Source organism: Vulpes vulpes, chromosome 3, assembly GCF_048418805.1.
Source record: "Vulpes vulpes isolate BD-2025 chromosome 3, VulVul3, whole genome shotgun sequence".
NCBI lineage: Eukaryota > Metazoa > Chordata > Mammalia > Carnivora > Canidae > Vulpes > Vulpes vulpes.
In genome coordinates, this window is record NC_132782.1 from 42,237,068 (window position 1) to 42,252,427 (window position 15,360).

Sequence of the window (15,360 nt, forward strand, 5' to 3'; positions counted from 1 at the left end):
TGTTCTTCAATATATTTATGTTGTTACAAAATTAAAGCTAATGTGGGATAAAACAATGATGCAACTAGAACAGACCAGCTAACGCTGTATTTCTTAATGTTGTGTAGTCATGTATCCTTTTGAGAATCTGACGAAAGTTTTGGGCTCTATTTTGAGAAAATGTATATATACAAACTCAGAGATTTCACCAACTTTTTTGAAGCCTAACCATGTAGAACCAAAATAATAACTTCTATTTATGTGTAAGAAAAAAAGAATGGATTTTTAAGATCTTTATAAAGTTATCATTTGAGACCATTACAGTTGGCTTGGAGATTCTTAGAAAATAGATTAAAAAGGGAGATGCATTTAATCTACTTTCAGTGCTATTTGAGGATTATTATTCACTGCAAATAGATTAATGTAGAGGTAACTGGTCTAGCTTATACAAAAAAAATTTTTTTTAATATAAAAGAGGTGTGATTCTCATGCCTTCTGAATAGGGAACACAGCAAGCCCTAAGAAGTCATAAGCTCTTTTATTTCTCACTAATGTAGGCACCAGACCTTGTTTTATACACAGGGGCTCAGAGATACAAAATGAAGTATCATAGCTGAGAGAATAAACACTAGTCTGCTTTTTGATTTAACCTGTGGCCTGTCATCCCATATCAGTCAGGAAATAGAAGTCTGCTCCTGATTCAGGACAAACAATAAAGGTTGATTTCTCTCTTTTGGGGTTCCTTGAAATGAACCTCTATAATAGGGATATAATGTAATAACTGAAATAAGTATTTATGACAAAAGCCAGGACTGTTTCTATCGGTCCAATGGGATGCTGTTCTCGAGATCTTGATCTTTCCTTCAAAGCAGAAAGAAGATCTGCTGAATTGACTATATACATACACATACACACAATATCTTCAGTGTAACAACTCCAAGGATCACAGCTCCAAAGTCTAAGTTAAGTAAAATTACAGGCTCTAGTTGAGTTTTTGAAATGTAATTAATGTATTGTTTGAGTGATATGGTTACTGGGGTCACTCTCTGCTTTCATTCAAGTAGATTTTATTATTGATTTCAACAATAAAATTATATTTGCCATGGGCCACAGATGAAAGCACAGAAAATCCAGAATCTTTTTAGCAGGAGTATAAACATTAATAGAGCTTTCTATTGCTAAAGAAGTCCTGGTGAGCAGAAAAGACCTCATTAATTCCGGGAAGCAAGTCATGACTCAAACTCACTTAAGGAAAAATTCTCTAAAGGGCAGTAGGTTTTCTTATTGTAGATGGCTGGCTTTCTTGGAGATGAAGTTTTCTTCACTCAGAGAGGCTGATTTGTTACAGGGAGTGGTAACATCAACTCATCTTTTAGCAACATAGCATTGTGTTATGCCATTTGTATTATCTGATAAAAAAATAAGATTTAAATAAATCAGTAGAGAGGGAAATTAGCATTGTTAATATGCCTCATACTATGTAATAGGAATTTCTACTACATATCCTTTAATACAATAAGTATAGGAGGTAGATGTTATTAATTAATTTATTTATTTATTTATTTATTTATTTACTCTTTATAGGTACAGAAGCTACAGCTCAGAAATTAGCTCAAGGTCACATATTGTGGAACTTGGATATGTAGAGAGAACGTTTCCTGGATAAAAAGACTTCATTAAGAAGGGAGAAACTCTACACAGGATAGACAGGACTGGAAGATAAGAGAGCTTAGGGAGAGCATAGGTCTGGCTGGAGAGTACCTTGCAAACTAGGACCAGGCATGGAGATATGCAATATCTATTCATTGAACCTGCAAGAAAATATTGAAAATTATGTTTAGCAGGGATTCAAGGTAGACATTTCGGAATCAGATTGCCTATCCAAAAGGAGGAGATGAACTGCATGATTTATAGCATTGAGGCAGAATCACTAAGGGAAATAGTAAGAGGACTAGTGAATGATGACTACTGAAGCAGATGAACAAGAAGAAAGCAAGGAAGAGTTCCTGAGGTACTATTACATGGCCCGGTAGTGGCTTTATGGTCCCAGGCAGTTTGACGGATGCTCTTCAAGGCAGTCTGAAAAGCTGTCTGCTGAGCAGAGTTTCTAAAATGATGGATCAATTAATTTTTACAATTTCTGTAAACAGACTATATAAACAGTATAGTGCCTTGTTCTTTCTATAGGCAGTAGGCACAAATTGATGTTTACAGCATTTATTTTTAAGATAGTACTATCTTAAAGCCATTTGCTTTAAAGACAAAAACCATTATCCCTGATAGCTTGTGACAGCTGTCATAAATAACATACATACCACGGTAAAGAGTTATGTTTATAAAAATATAAATTGAAGGAACATGGATATTTAAGTATAAGGGAATATATTTCCAAGATGGAATTACATATAAAAACAATTGTTGGCAAATGTTCTAGCAATGCCGCCAGAGAAACATCCCACCTGAAAGTTGACAACTTCCAGAAGTCCTAGTATGATGCCTGACATAGTATGTACTCAGTGAATAAATGAGTGAATTGAGGAAGAGGATGCAAATATTCTCCAAAGAGAAGACTTAATAAAAAATACTAAGGATATAAGCTATCTTTACTGAATTGGAATAATAAACTCAATAAATTAAAATATGAAACTAGTTTAATGAAATATGATTAAACAAAAAGCAAAACAGACACCATAAGATATATCTAATAGTTTATATATCATTTATGCATATAATTGGCATGTTTCAATTTCCCAGTTTACTGGCATGAAATTAATGTGACTCAGAAGACGCTGAATTCATTTTTTAAAACTTGTAATGATCCAGGAGAAAGAAGCCTTTCTATGAAATATTAGCCAGATGAAGAGGTGGCAAAGTTTTCATCCTTGTTTCTGCCCACTTAGGTTCCTGTCATTTACTTTTCTGAATTTTAAATAGGCTTTTGAAATATCAAAATCAATAAAATATTCTTGCCTTGACTCCTTCATTTTGATATAGCTGATACAGCTATTTTTGTTTTTTTCAAAAGAAAATTTGTAAAAACGTTTACATTTACTCCGTTTTGGGAGGACACTTTGATATATATATATATATATATATATATAAAATATAAATATATAATATAATATATATATGTACTCTTGATTCAGAAACTGCCTTCTAAGAATTTATTCAAAGACTGTTAAGAATGAGAACAAATATTAATTACTAGAATATTGGTTATAATGCTTGATAATGATTAAAATGGATAAATCTGAAATGCCTCAAAAATATGTGGCTTGGCAAATATTAAGTGAAGTATGCATATAGATAAATAACTACATATTTAATATATATATATGTACATACATACAAGTCAGTCATTGAAATGGTATTGTACAATGGTAGTTTTTATCAAGAAATTCATGAATAGACATTATTAGGTATGAAGCCCTCTTTAAATTATGATTTTTTGTGCATAAATGTTTATGTCTTTTTAAGAAACATATTATCAAATTATCAAAGGGTAAAACAAACAAATGTAGAGGGGAATTAATCAGATTGAAAAACATATACCTATGTTTAAAAAAGTTTTAAAAGTTTGCAAAATAAGATACCTTGCTTATAAAGCAAACATGTGCAAGTATACAGATGTGGTAAATATTATATACTATAAAGTCTTCACAATGGCTTTTCCAGGTTGATTTTTTTTTTTTTTTGCCTTTTTTTCTTTTGGTCACCTGTATTTTTCCACATATTGTAGGACTAAACATGCATATGTATGACCAATACTGAAACAATGAGAATCTTTAAATCTATTAAGTTTTCACAAGGCAGAAATTAACAAGGAAAATATGATAGTAAATTGACAATAACAAATACAGGTTTCTGGTCCTCAGGTAGTTAATTTGAAAACCCTATTCCACTCCTTCCTATTAAACTCTCCATCCTTCTCCAAACATGCCATGTTCTCTCGTGCATTCATGATTTGGCATTGACTAGTTCTTTCCCCTCATCATACTTAACTACCAAGAAAACTCCTTATTTCTCAAGTCTTCTCATGCCTAGAATATAGTGAGTGCTTAATATATGTTGTTTGCTTCAGTGGAGAAATGAGTGAGTCTGTTCATGAACTGAATACAGAGATGGGTGGAATCAGATTCATACAGAAAACTGGGGAGGATACTTCAGAGTAAGAGAGAACTTCAATATGTCAGGATTAATTCTCTATTCAAGTCACAGTAAAGAGAAAGAGATTCCTATAGGAGATTTTGTGTTGAAAACATAAGAAAATATAGTTGGACAGAGATAATGGAGAGACCTATAGAAAAGTTCAAAATTCCAGAGAAGTTTGAATATACCTGAAAAAGAAAGCCCTCCCACATTAGTAAACATTGAGCTCAGAAATGTGAGCAGCTTTCCTTTGAAGGAATTCAGTAGGAAATGAATCACTTTTTCACATTAAACCTTATATTCCATATATTTATTTTGTTAAATTTCAGGATTTCTAATGATTCTTTTTCTATCTGGCAGTGTCTTTGTTTTTTATATATTAGAACCAACTGATACCCATATCTTATATCCATATATACACCACACCCATCTACACATATACACCCACACAGCCACGCACCCATAAGTCCTTTTTGTGTGGCAGGAGGCAATTTCATTTAATGATGGCAGTGATTGATAGTTACACATTCACAATCGATTGCTTCAATACCTGCTCATAATCCTACAATATTAAAAAGAATCCCTTAACATTTACTCTTGATGCTCTTTAGAAAGCAAATATATTTCTGTTCCTGAATAAAACACTGAGTATTAAAGATTTAGATAAATTACACTGGCTGCTGCCAGTGGTGTCCCCTGCAGTGAATTAAAAAATACATTTAGCATGAAAACAAGGAACAGATGTTATTTTTACAGTCATTGTTCAAATGGCTCCAGCGAGCTGCATTTTCCCTAGTGCTCCTTTGACTCCTTATAGAGAGGATGAGTTATGGGTTTTTTATGTCTATGAAAGGATAGACAGGGTGGCAATGGTGATGATAATTTTACTCGTAATCATATCTTAAACTCTATCTTTCTGAAGTTGAGTAACAATTCAACACAATACAAAGAGCCAGCTTTGATTTGAGAGCCCTAGATTGGCAAAGTTCTTTCCCTAACGCTGTGTCACAGAGCCACGAGATTTTACAGGCTGTATTAGCAAAGAGAGGATCATGCCCTTACACCCTATTTAGGATAAGTGGTAACACAGAGGAGTCTCAGAGAAACCCACTCCCTCTCTCCAGGGCTGATATAGGATGGGTTAAGGAGCCACTGACTGGCTACAGAGTTCCTTTCAATAGGCCAGACTTGAGGGTATAATTGATGATTTCTCCACAACATCACAGTAGCACAGACAGATGTTATAGAAACATTGTCACACATTTGTGTGGTAGGACCTACAGAGCGTCACCTTTACCAGATACCCATCCTAGTTGGCTTCAAGAAATGTCAACATGTAAGGAAAGTCTTTGCATTCATTAGTTTAATGCTTGGTACGGGATGGAGTTTATGTGGATCTGATTAATACCGTTTTGTTTCCCGAATAGAACTTCTCTTCTGTAATATGTTATAAAGTAGGCTGTTAAATGAAAAATATAAAAGACAAAATAGTATAATAAAAAGAACATAGAAAACACTCTTTGGGTGTAGACATACTGAGACGAGTTATAATTACCATTTACTTGTTGGATGAGTTCTGGAAACTCCAAGCCTTACTTTTGCTCATCTATAAATTTTATGTAAAAATACATGCTTTCCAAGGCTAATATAAAGATGGAAATAGGGAAATTCCAATATAACCTAAACAAACGAGTGTATTCCTTTCCTGTGTTTGCCTATTTATTGCCTTCTGAAAGAGAATCTGCCAGCAAAAGCCCCTCCACATTTCTTCACACCTTTTCCTTTGGCTGGAATATCTGTTCATTACCATCTTCTAGTCTCCATTTCTTTTAAGGAGCCACTTCCGAATACTCCAAAAAGGAAAAGCCCATTTTTCCCTCTGAACTCCTAACATTCTCATTTCTAGAAACTTGCTGAATTTTGCAGTATTGGAAATCAGGATCTATATTATGACTATTCTTTCCCCCCACAATCCAGCATACCCCCTTCCTTGTGGTGGCTACTTCATACCTGTTGCACCCTGACTGATGATTGGTGAAATATGTGATGACTAAGTGAATGAATGAGTGAATGAAGTTTTAATCTTTAACATTTGTACTTTAAGTGCTTTCACATACACTTTTTCAAGTTGGGAGAAAAATACATTATTTTTATTTAAAACAATAAGAATAGCTACTGATATTTGAGCACCTAATACGCAATATGTAATGAGTGGGTTTGTATATATGTATATAACAATCCTGATAGCTAGATCTCCCTATCACAGATGAGAAATGCATACCGACAGCAGTTCTATAACAGTTCCAGAGTCACACAGCTAACCAGCATACATGATGAGATTTGAACCAGGTTCATATCTCAAAACTGAATTCCATTTGTCACATCACAAGCTGAAATGAAAACCCCAAAAGATTTTGTGATTTGATCTAGGATTCTGATCCAGGTACAGAATCAGAACTAGACCCTAGCTCTTCTGGAAAAAGAATCAATAAGTGGAAAAGAGTAGAATGGGACATGTGTGTTTTAACTCTAACTAGATGGACAACTTGAAGCTACAGAATAAAAGAAGGTTAACAACTTTCTATAAGAATATATTCCCAGAGATCTGTATCTCTTATCTGATGAATGTGCCTCAAGATACACATTGCTTTGCCTTATTCCCACTCTGAAAAGGAAAGTTCTCTGAACTAAAGACAAGGATATAGAAGAATATCCTTAAATTCTTCATCACTCAAGATGCAGCTGGAGGAACATGCAAGAGATTTTCAGAAGCCTTTCCAGGGTCTGATTAGTTTTGCATTTACTATGTGCTGCTGTGGGCCAAGAAAGACCATTCATTCATATAAAGATGAATAAACCCCAAAGAGAGGAAAACCACACAATCTCTTGCTTGGTGTACTGAAATAGCCTCCAAAAATGGTTTCCTGCCTGCACTCCCGCCATTTTATGAACATTTTTTTTCCACAGGACAGCCAGAATGTTATTTTTTAAAGTTTAAATAATTAGATGATATCATTTTTTCTACTTAAAACCCTCCATGGTGTCCCAGTTCACTTGATTTTGTATTTAAAATCCTTGATTGCCTTTTATTGGGCCTCTTTCTTCAGCACCTTTCCTTGACATACTCCTGACTTGATAGTCTCTCAAAGCTTATCCAACTAATGAACCAAGACTTTTTCCACAGCATGGACTTTACCTGTGCTTTGTTCTTCATCTAGAATGTTCTTTCCACCCTCCTTCAGGTCTCAGCCTAAAATAGCAGTACTTCCGAGAGGTATTTCCCTAATCTCTAAGTATTGATTCTCCTGTTGTACTCTCTAATAAAAATTCATTATTTATTTTCTATCACTTATAACATTTTGTAATTATATATATATTCACTTCTTTAATTAACATCCCTCTTTCCCATTTAACTGAAGTTCCAGGAGGTCAGGGATATATATATATATATACACACACATATATAAAACATATATATGAAATTTATATTTTGTTTTTATTATATCATGTATATTTTATATGTATAACTATAGTTTCTACAAATTTACTCTATTCATACCCTTATTTATAGGTAAATACACATACATATTTTAATCTGTAGTTTGTGGAACAAAACCTAAAACTTAGTGACTATAAGATTAAAAATTCAATCAAGAGATACCTGGAATTTGGAAATGTTTGGTGCTTAAATGAAGTAATATTCTTTTCTTGATAGTCTATGAAACTAAATTCACCGAGAGCCAGGGTTAATTGGCATCGATATACATCTCTCCATCTCCTTTCCAACTAATTATTCAATATCACAGCAACAAGACTAAAGGATATGGACAGCCTTTCCAAGAAGAAGGTGATTAAGGGCACATTAAGATTGCAACTTATCTCATCAACAAAATGATGTCCCAATAGGCATTATTTAGCAGTTGTAAAACCAATTAAGTATAATGGCAACACCCTTAGTAAAAACACCAAGAGTTTCTCTAATCAAAGGGATGTAAGCACCATGTAAAAATGTAAGAATGAAACAATACAACAGCATTGTTGAAAGTTTATGTAGTGTGATTTCACTTTATTGATTCATCTTTCATTAAGCTACAAACAAACTTTATTTGGGTCTCATTTCTATATGTCTGTTAAATATTTTTAGCGCTATTTCTGCTATGACTACCATTTACTGAGTATATACTAAACATATACATTAAGCATCTATTATATAATACATCTTCAACAATATATTAAACTATAAAGTATTTTCTCATGAAGAAAATTGGTGTCTGAGAACCTATTGCCCTGCAGTTTCTAGTTCATAGAGATAGCATTTGAACCCTGGTATATGTATCCTAAAATCTCAAGATTCATAATGTAATTTCTTTAATTATTCTTATAGTGAAGTATAAACTAAATGCACATTTATATTTTTATTTTAAATTCACTTAAATAATCATTAGTTCTTATCATATGTGGGTAAGTGCTAATTTCTTGCAGTAATAACATGATTTTTATTCCAAATTCAGTATTTTATAAAACTGTCCCTTTTATTTTTAGTTGAAGTATAATTAACATACAGTGGTATATTAGTTTCAAGTGTACAATATAATGACTAGACAATTCTATACATTATCATGATATGTTACCTCTTAATCAATTTTATTTCTTTCACCCATCCCCCCCTTCCACCTTCTCTCTGGCAACCACATTTGTTCTCTGTATTTAAGAGTATTTTTTTGCGTGTGTTTTTTCCTTTGTTAATTTGTTTCTTAAATTGTACATAGGAGTGAAGTCATATGGTATTTGTCTTTCTTTGTCTGACTTATTTCACTTAGGATTACGCCCTATAGGTGCATATATGTTGTACTTGGCAAGATCTCATTTTTATGGCTAATATTCCACTGTGTGTGTGTGTGTGTGTCATGAGATACAACATCCACTCATCTATTGATGGACATGGGTTGCTTCCATGTCATGGCTATTATAAATAATGCTTCAATAAGCACAGGAGTATATATTTTTAAATTAGTGTTTTCATTTTTTGGGGGTGAATAACCAGTAGTGGAATTACTGGATCATATGGTATTTCTATGTTTAAGTTTTTGAAGAAACTCCACACTATTTTCCACAGTGGCTGCACCACTTTGCATTCTCACTTTGCATAGTGTATGAGGGTTCTGTTTTCCCCACATCCTTGCCAATATTATTTCTTGTTATGTTGATTCTAGCTATTTGACAGGTGTGAAGTGATATCTTATTGTGGTTTTGATTTGCATTTCCCTGATGATTTTTGATTTGGAATATCTTTTCTTGCGTCTGTTGACCATCTGTATGTCTTCTTTGGAAAAATGACTGTTCAGGTTCTCTGCCCATTTTTTAATTGGATTATTATTATTTGGTGTTGAGTTATATAAATTCTTTATGTATTTTGGATATTATCCCTTTATTATATATATCATTTGCAATATCTTCTCCCATACAGGAGGTTGCCTTGTTGTTTTGTTGATGATTTCCTTCACGGGGCAATAGCTTTTTATTTTATTTTGGCACGTTCAAATAGTTTAACATTGCTATTGTTTTTCTTTTTTTTTCTTTTTAAAGATTTTATTTATTTATTCATGAGAGACACACAGAGAGAGAGAGAGTCAGAGACACAGGCAGAGGGAGAAGCAGGCTCCCTGCAGGGAGCCCAACGTGGGACTTGATCCCGGGTCTCCAGGAGCACACCCCCGGCTGAAGGCGGTGCTAAACCGCTGAGCCAACCAGGCTGGGCTGCTATTGTTTTTCTTGTCATAGGAGGTATATCTAGAAAAATGTTTCTATTACCGATACCAAAGAAATTACTACTTATATTTTCTTCTAGGAGTTTTATGGTTTCAGTTCTCATAGTTAGCTCTTGAATCCAATTTCTTGTAAATATAAAGTGGTATTTTCTCCCTGAATTACTTTTCATCACTGTACATCTCTTCATGGTGTTTTTTTTTAACCTATGAAAAGTGTAATTCTTTATTCCTTAATAAATTCCCATTGAAATTAGAGCATAGATGAAATTTCAGAACCAGTTGAAGTTCTATTTTTTAGAAGTGGATACTGATAGTTAAGAATGCAAAATGCTAGGATAAGTATCGATTTATCTTTGAATTGTCACTAGTGGGGTTTAACTTAGATAGAATCTAAAAGTAATCACTGCATACATAGTGACCTTTCCTCTCTAGAATTGGGGGATCTAATTTTATTTTGCATAAAGTTTTATATTTTATAAATTATAAAATCAAAAGGTGCTTATAATAAAACTAAAATTACATATAAATGAATTACAACCTCAAATTCTCTCAATTCTCAATCTCATTCTTTAGTTGAAAATAGTATAAGTTGTTTCTTTTCAATTACATATAAATGAATTACAATCTCAAATTCTCTCAATTCTCAATCTCATTCTTTAGTTGAAAATAGTATAAGTTGTTTTCTTTGCATATAAATATGTAAGTTGTTATATATGTACAATATGGGAGCGTATTACCTCTCTTAATTTTGTATTGGGAAAAAGAATGCACAGAACAAAAGAGATGTCAAAAATAGAAAAAGGATATAGATTTGACAATTGAATGGATTTGAATTATGAGGGAGAGGAAGGAATTGAGAATTACCATATGGTTATATTAACGTTTATCAACATAGGAATTACAATAATAAATTCAAGGAAAAAATCACTTATGATGTTTAGAGCATGATACCTTTGGGGTACTTGGCATTACAGGTGAAAATTTTTATCTACCAGAGGCAGAGAAGAAAAACAGGGTAAATAAATCACAGAACTTAGTAATTAGTTTTACTTTTGATTGCAAGTCACAGAAAACTCAACCTTAAAAATGTATTAGACAATTAAAAAAAAAGGATTGGCTTCCTTATAATGGATATCTATAAATAAAGAGTAAAACAGGCTTGGTTTGTCACATAGCTATGTGATGAAATCACTCACAGTCATTTTTTCCACTCTGCTGTCTGTATTGTTAGCTTTATCTTAAGGCTGATTTCTGCCAATAGCAATCAAGGCTATACTTTGCCTTTTTCATATTAACTAGAAATAAATAGAATAATTAACATCAAAAGCCCCTAACCTTCAATGTGTTTCAGTCAACTTAGATCATGTGCCATTTGCTGAACCATAGTGGGGACTAGTGAATGCTTTGGGTTACCTCTGAATAAATGGGGTGGGGATGGGAGGTTGGTGGTGATTCCTTCCTGAGGTTGGCTCAGATGTAATAAGGTCTATTTCTGGAGTTGGGGTTGATTTTCCAACTCAACAGTTCTTATGTAGAGGATGTGTGGGTGGAATAGATTATAAGGCCTATAGTACTGTATCCATTACAGAAGGCAGGCAATGTACAGACTTTCAAGGATTATGTGAGCACTAGGTAAATGATCATCAATGTATTTAATGATTAGGAGTTTACTACCTTTGAAGAAAGAAGCTGAAATCATGTTGTACTAGGTTAAAGAATTAACAGAAAAGCATGTGAAAAGTGGACACAGTGTTGTGGCTTTTGAAGGAGAGAGTAAAGACAGTGGTAGCTAAGGAGGAACCATTATCAAATAATATAAGATGATTAATTCAGACAATAGAAAAGAAAAATAAAGTACCTACTATATTTGACATAAAAATCATATTTTGTCAATCATCATACGTTATCTTACATCACGGAAAGATCTCAATTTAAGAGTTACTTATTCTTATAAATAAGTGATTAATTTTGATATTAATATTATTAAAATCTTCATTTTGATGTCAATATGTACTGAAACAACTTTCCTTTGCATCCTCCCACGAGAATGAGATAAGACTATGCCCTTAGGAACCACGGCAGACTAAATATGACAATGTGTATGACGTCCCTAGTATAATCTTTGGCGTGTAGTAGTACTCAGTAAATATTTTTCTTTTTTTATTTTTATTTTTCTTATCTTTTATTTTTTTGGAGATATTTTTCTTTAGTCCATCCCTATTTTCTGAGTCCTACTGATAAACTAGATTATCTCTAAGATCTAAAAGTCAATTAGTCTATGATTTTAATTTAAAAAAAATGTTTAAGTGCCAAAGAAGTTATAATGAGAGGAGCAATTTGAGAGCATCTCCACTCTATAAGCTGGAGAGTTTCCTGCTACATCTGCTGGTTTGAGGTTTATGAGTAGCCTTATTTAGCCATGACTCTTTATGATGTGCCTTGTTTCTACAATGTCCAAACATCTCTGAGTTAATGAACAGGAAAAAAAAAATGTTGGTTGCCTTTCAGACAGGCTTTTCGTCCCCTTTTATTATACTCTACTTTTGATCTTTGGATATCATGATTGCATAATATGTTTGTCAAGTAAAAGATATGTTTCCATGTATTTATAAAAAATTGAAATTATATGTTTTCCTAAGAAATTTACATATAGTAGCCTGCTATTCAATGAGTAAAATAGCCGATAATCTCCTATTCTATAAGATCTGTGGTCCAAAGTTAATACACAAATACATAGTATACTCTTGGTTTTGAACCATCCCTTTCTCCCATATATTATCACAAGCATCTTGCATTCCAAATCAGTAATGGTCACTGTATATTATTATAAAGTTAATGCATCTTAGGATCATTTTGGTTTGTGCTGTACATCATCCTAGGCAGAATTGTCAGCTTCATGCTTGCAGCTGCTCTCAATCTGTCATCATAAATGATAAAAGAGCTTTGGAGTCTTATTTTCTATTGTACATTATTGTCACTACAAGAATGCAAGACCAGCATATCTTGGCTTGCTCACAAGACCCTTTATGAAGATATGAACTTTACTAGAAAAGCAAGGAATCTTTACATTTCTAAGTAAATAAATAAAACTGTAAATCTTCTAAAGTTTTGGGTTAATACCATTGGAACTTAACATAAAGCCTCATTCTTATATACAGATCTCAATTTAATTTTTTCAATTATTTTTAATTTCCATGATTCTTATTCCCTGGAGTAAAACTAGTATAATTTCTCAAATGGATATTTTTGAATACTTGTCAGCAAATGTGAAATAAATAATATTGAACAATAGTACTCCATAGACTTCTCACATTTATGCCTGCCTTGTGAGCAAGGCATTAACTTCCACTTATTCCAGACAATTTTTTCCAAGGATATTTGTAGAGTGAATAGTTGTGGAAGTAAAGATTATAACTTTCTGGAGTAAATGACAGGTTTGCTTACAGTTTGGGAAAAACAAGTGTCTTTTTCCAAAGCAAATGTCAGGAATGCTTTTTGTCCAGTATAATAAAAACATCTCTCTCTGAAGCACAGGGCCAGCATGTTACTGCCTACTATAAAAATTTAGGGTTTCCTGTGCTCAGGATTCTCTCCTGTAATGCAGCCCACAGAGTATACAGGCATCTCTCTTCATCTGTTTCTGTTGTTCCTGAGAATTGGAGAGAAAGGATGGAAATAGGTTGCAACTCGTGATATTTATTGTACATAAGAAGTAAAATCTATTGTTTCCATCCCTGAACTCTTATTTATTCTGCTAGTTTCTTCTATGGAATTTTGGTAGGTTATCTTGTTTGAATGTAAGTTAGATAGAATCAAGACTTTTTAACAATTCTTGACAACATGTGTAAGAAAATGAAGAAGCAGCTTCCGAAGTTTTTTAGTGGAGAATTTATTTTAGGAAGCCAAATGCAGCCCAAATAAACAACTGACAAAACACATGCTTAATTATGTTTATTTCTATTCCATTCTTGATTTTTTAAAAATCTATTTGCCAAAAGGTTTTATGTAATATCACGTATGTTTTATTGCTGAGAGACGAGCAGCATCAATGAGGGAAATAAAATCTTTGAAAAAAAATAATAAGATATTTCCAAAGAAGCCAGAATCTGTGTGTGTGTGTGTGTGTGTATAAAATTTATTTTAAGCTACTGCTTATTTCAGAGAATATAATTAATACTTAAAAAGGATATTAATCATGGACAGCTCTGTATTTAACTTTATGAACAGAGATATAGATTCTATGCTTTCTTAAAATTTATTTGATTAGACTAGTTATTAGATTAGAGATCGTGATCCTATATCCCAATTTTATTTTAATGGACTATTAGAACTTTCCTGGAAGAATGTTGTAATGACTTAAACTTTACTTTTATATTGGATAGAGGACGTATCAGAAATTAAACTGATAAGAACAGATACTACACTTGATCTTAGCCAAAAGGCCGAGAAGCGATAAACTTTACTTTTATATTGGGCAGCCCCAGTGGCTCAGCGGTGCCACCTTCAGTCCAGGGTGTCATCCTGGAGACCTAGGGTCGAGTCCCATGTCAGGCTCCCTGCATGGATCCTGCTCCTCCTTCTGCCTGTGTCTCTGTATCTCTCATGAATAGATAAATAAAATCTTAAAAAAAAAAAACTTTACTTTTATATGTGTTTAATGGGCTACTTTTTGTCTACTTAATATTTATAGATAACTCTCTCCAGTCTTTCAAAATTTTTAATAGAACCCTAATTTTATTCCAATTATCTGCCATTCTCATATGATCATATGCTTCACTAGGCTGTGGCAATTCCATTTCCCTTGCCAATACTTTGTCTAGGAATGGGTATTTGATAACACAGAATAATGCCTGAGGAAATTTTGGAGCACTCCTGAGTATGCCTCTCTTACTCTAAAGAAGAAGTATGAAAGGAGATGCTCTCCTCTCCTTCCAATGTGATACGGTATGTGGAATTGTGATAGCCACCTGTCATCATGAGGAATGTTAGTCTGAGGTCCCCACTGGAATGATAGTAATCTACTGAAAAGTGCAAAGAATTTCACTTATTGATGATGCCATCACTGGACTAACCAATTCTAGGGCTAATTATACATACATGATATGTATACATACCTGAGATATGGTATACGGCATGGTATATTTACATGGGATGGTATACATACATGAGATAATAAATTTCTTTACTATTAAAGCCATATTAATACAATTTTATGGATCTCTTAAATGAAATTTGTGTGTGTGTATATGTGTGTGTGTGTATATGGATATGTGTCTAGAAAAGAGGAATGGAACTAAAAGTCATAGACAGTTAAATTCTGGCCAAGCTCCAAAGCTAAAATGAAACAAGGTCATTTTTAAGGTCTGTGATAGTCATATCGCATAAGGAACCTCATTAGATCTGCGTACTATCACAGATGATTTCTTATTGATCATCCTAATTAGCTTCTGTAAAATATATAATA

The 15,360-nt window shown here is 33.1% G+C and overlaps 1 pseudogene; it reads right to left on the reverse strand.

Annotated features, from left to right (window-relative positions):
- Nucleotides 1-14,237: 14,237 nt before the first annotated feature.
- LOC112926700 (U2 spliceosomal RNA) lies at nt 14,238-14,350 on the reverse strand (annotated as a pseudogene).
- Between the last annotated feature and the right edge of the window lie 1,010 nt (nt 14,351-15,360).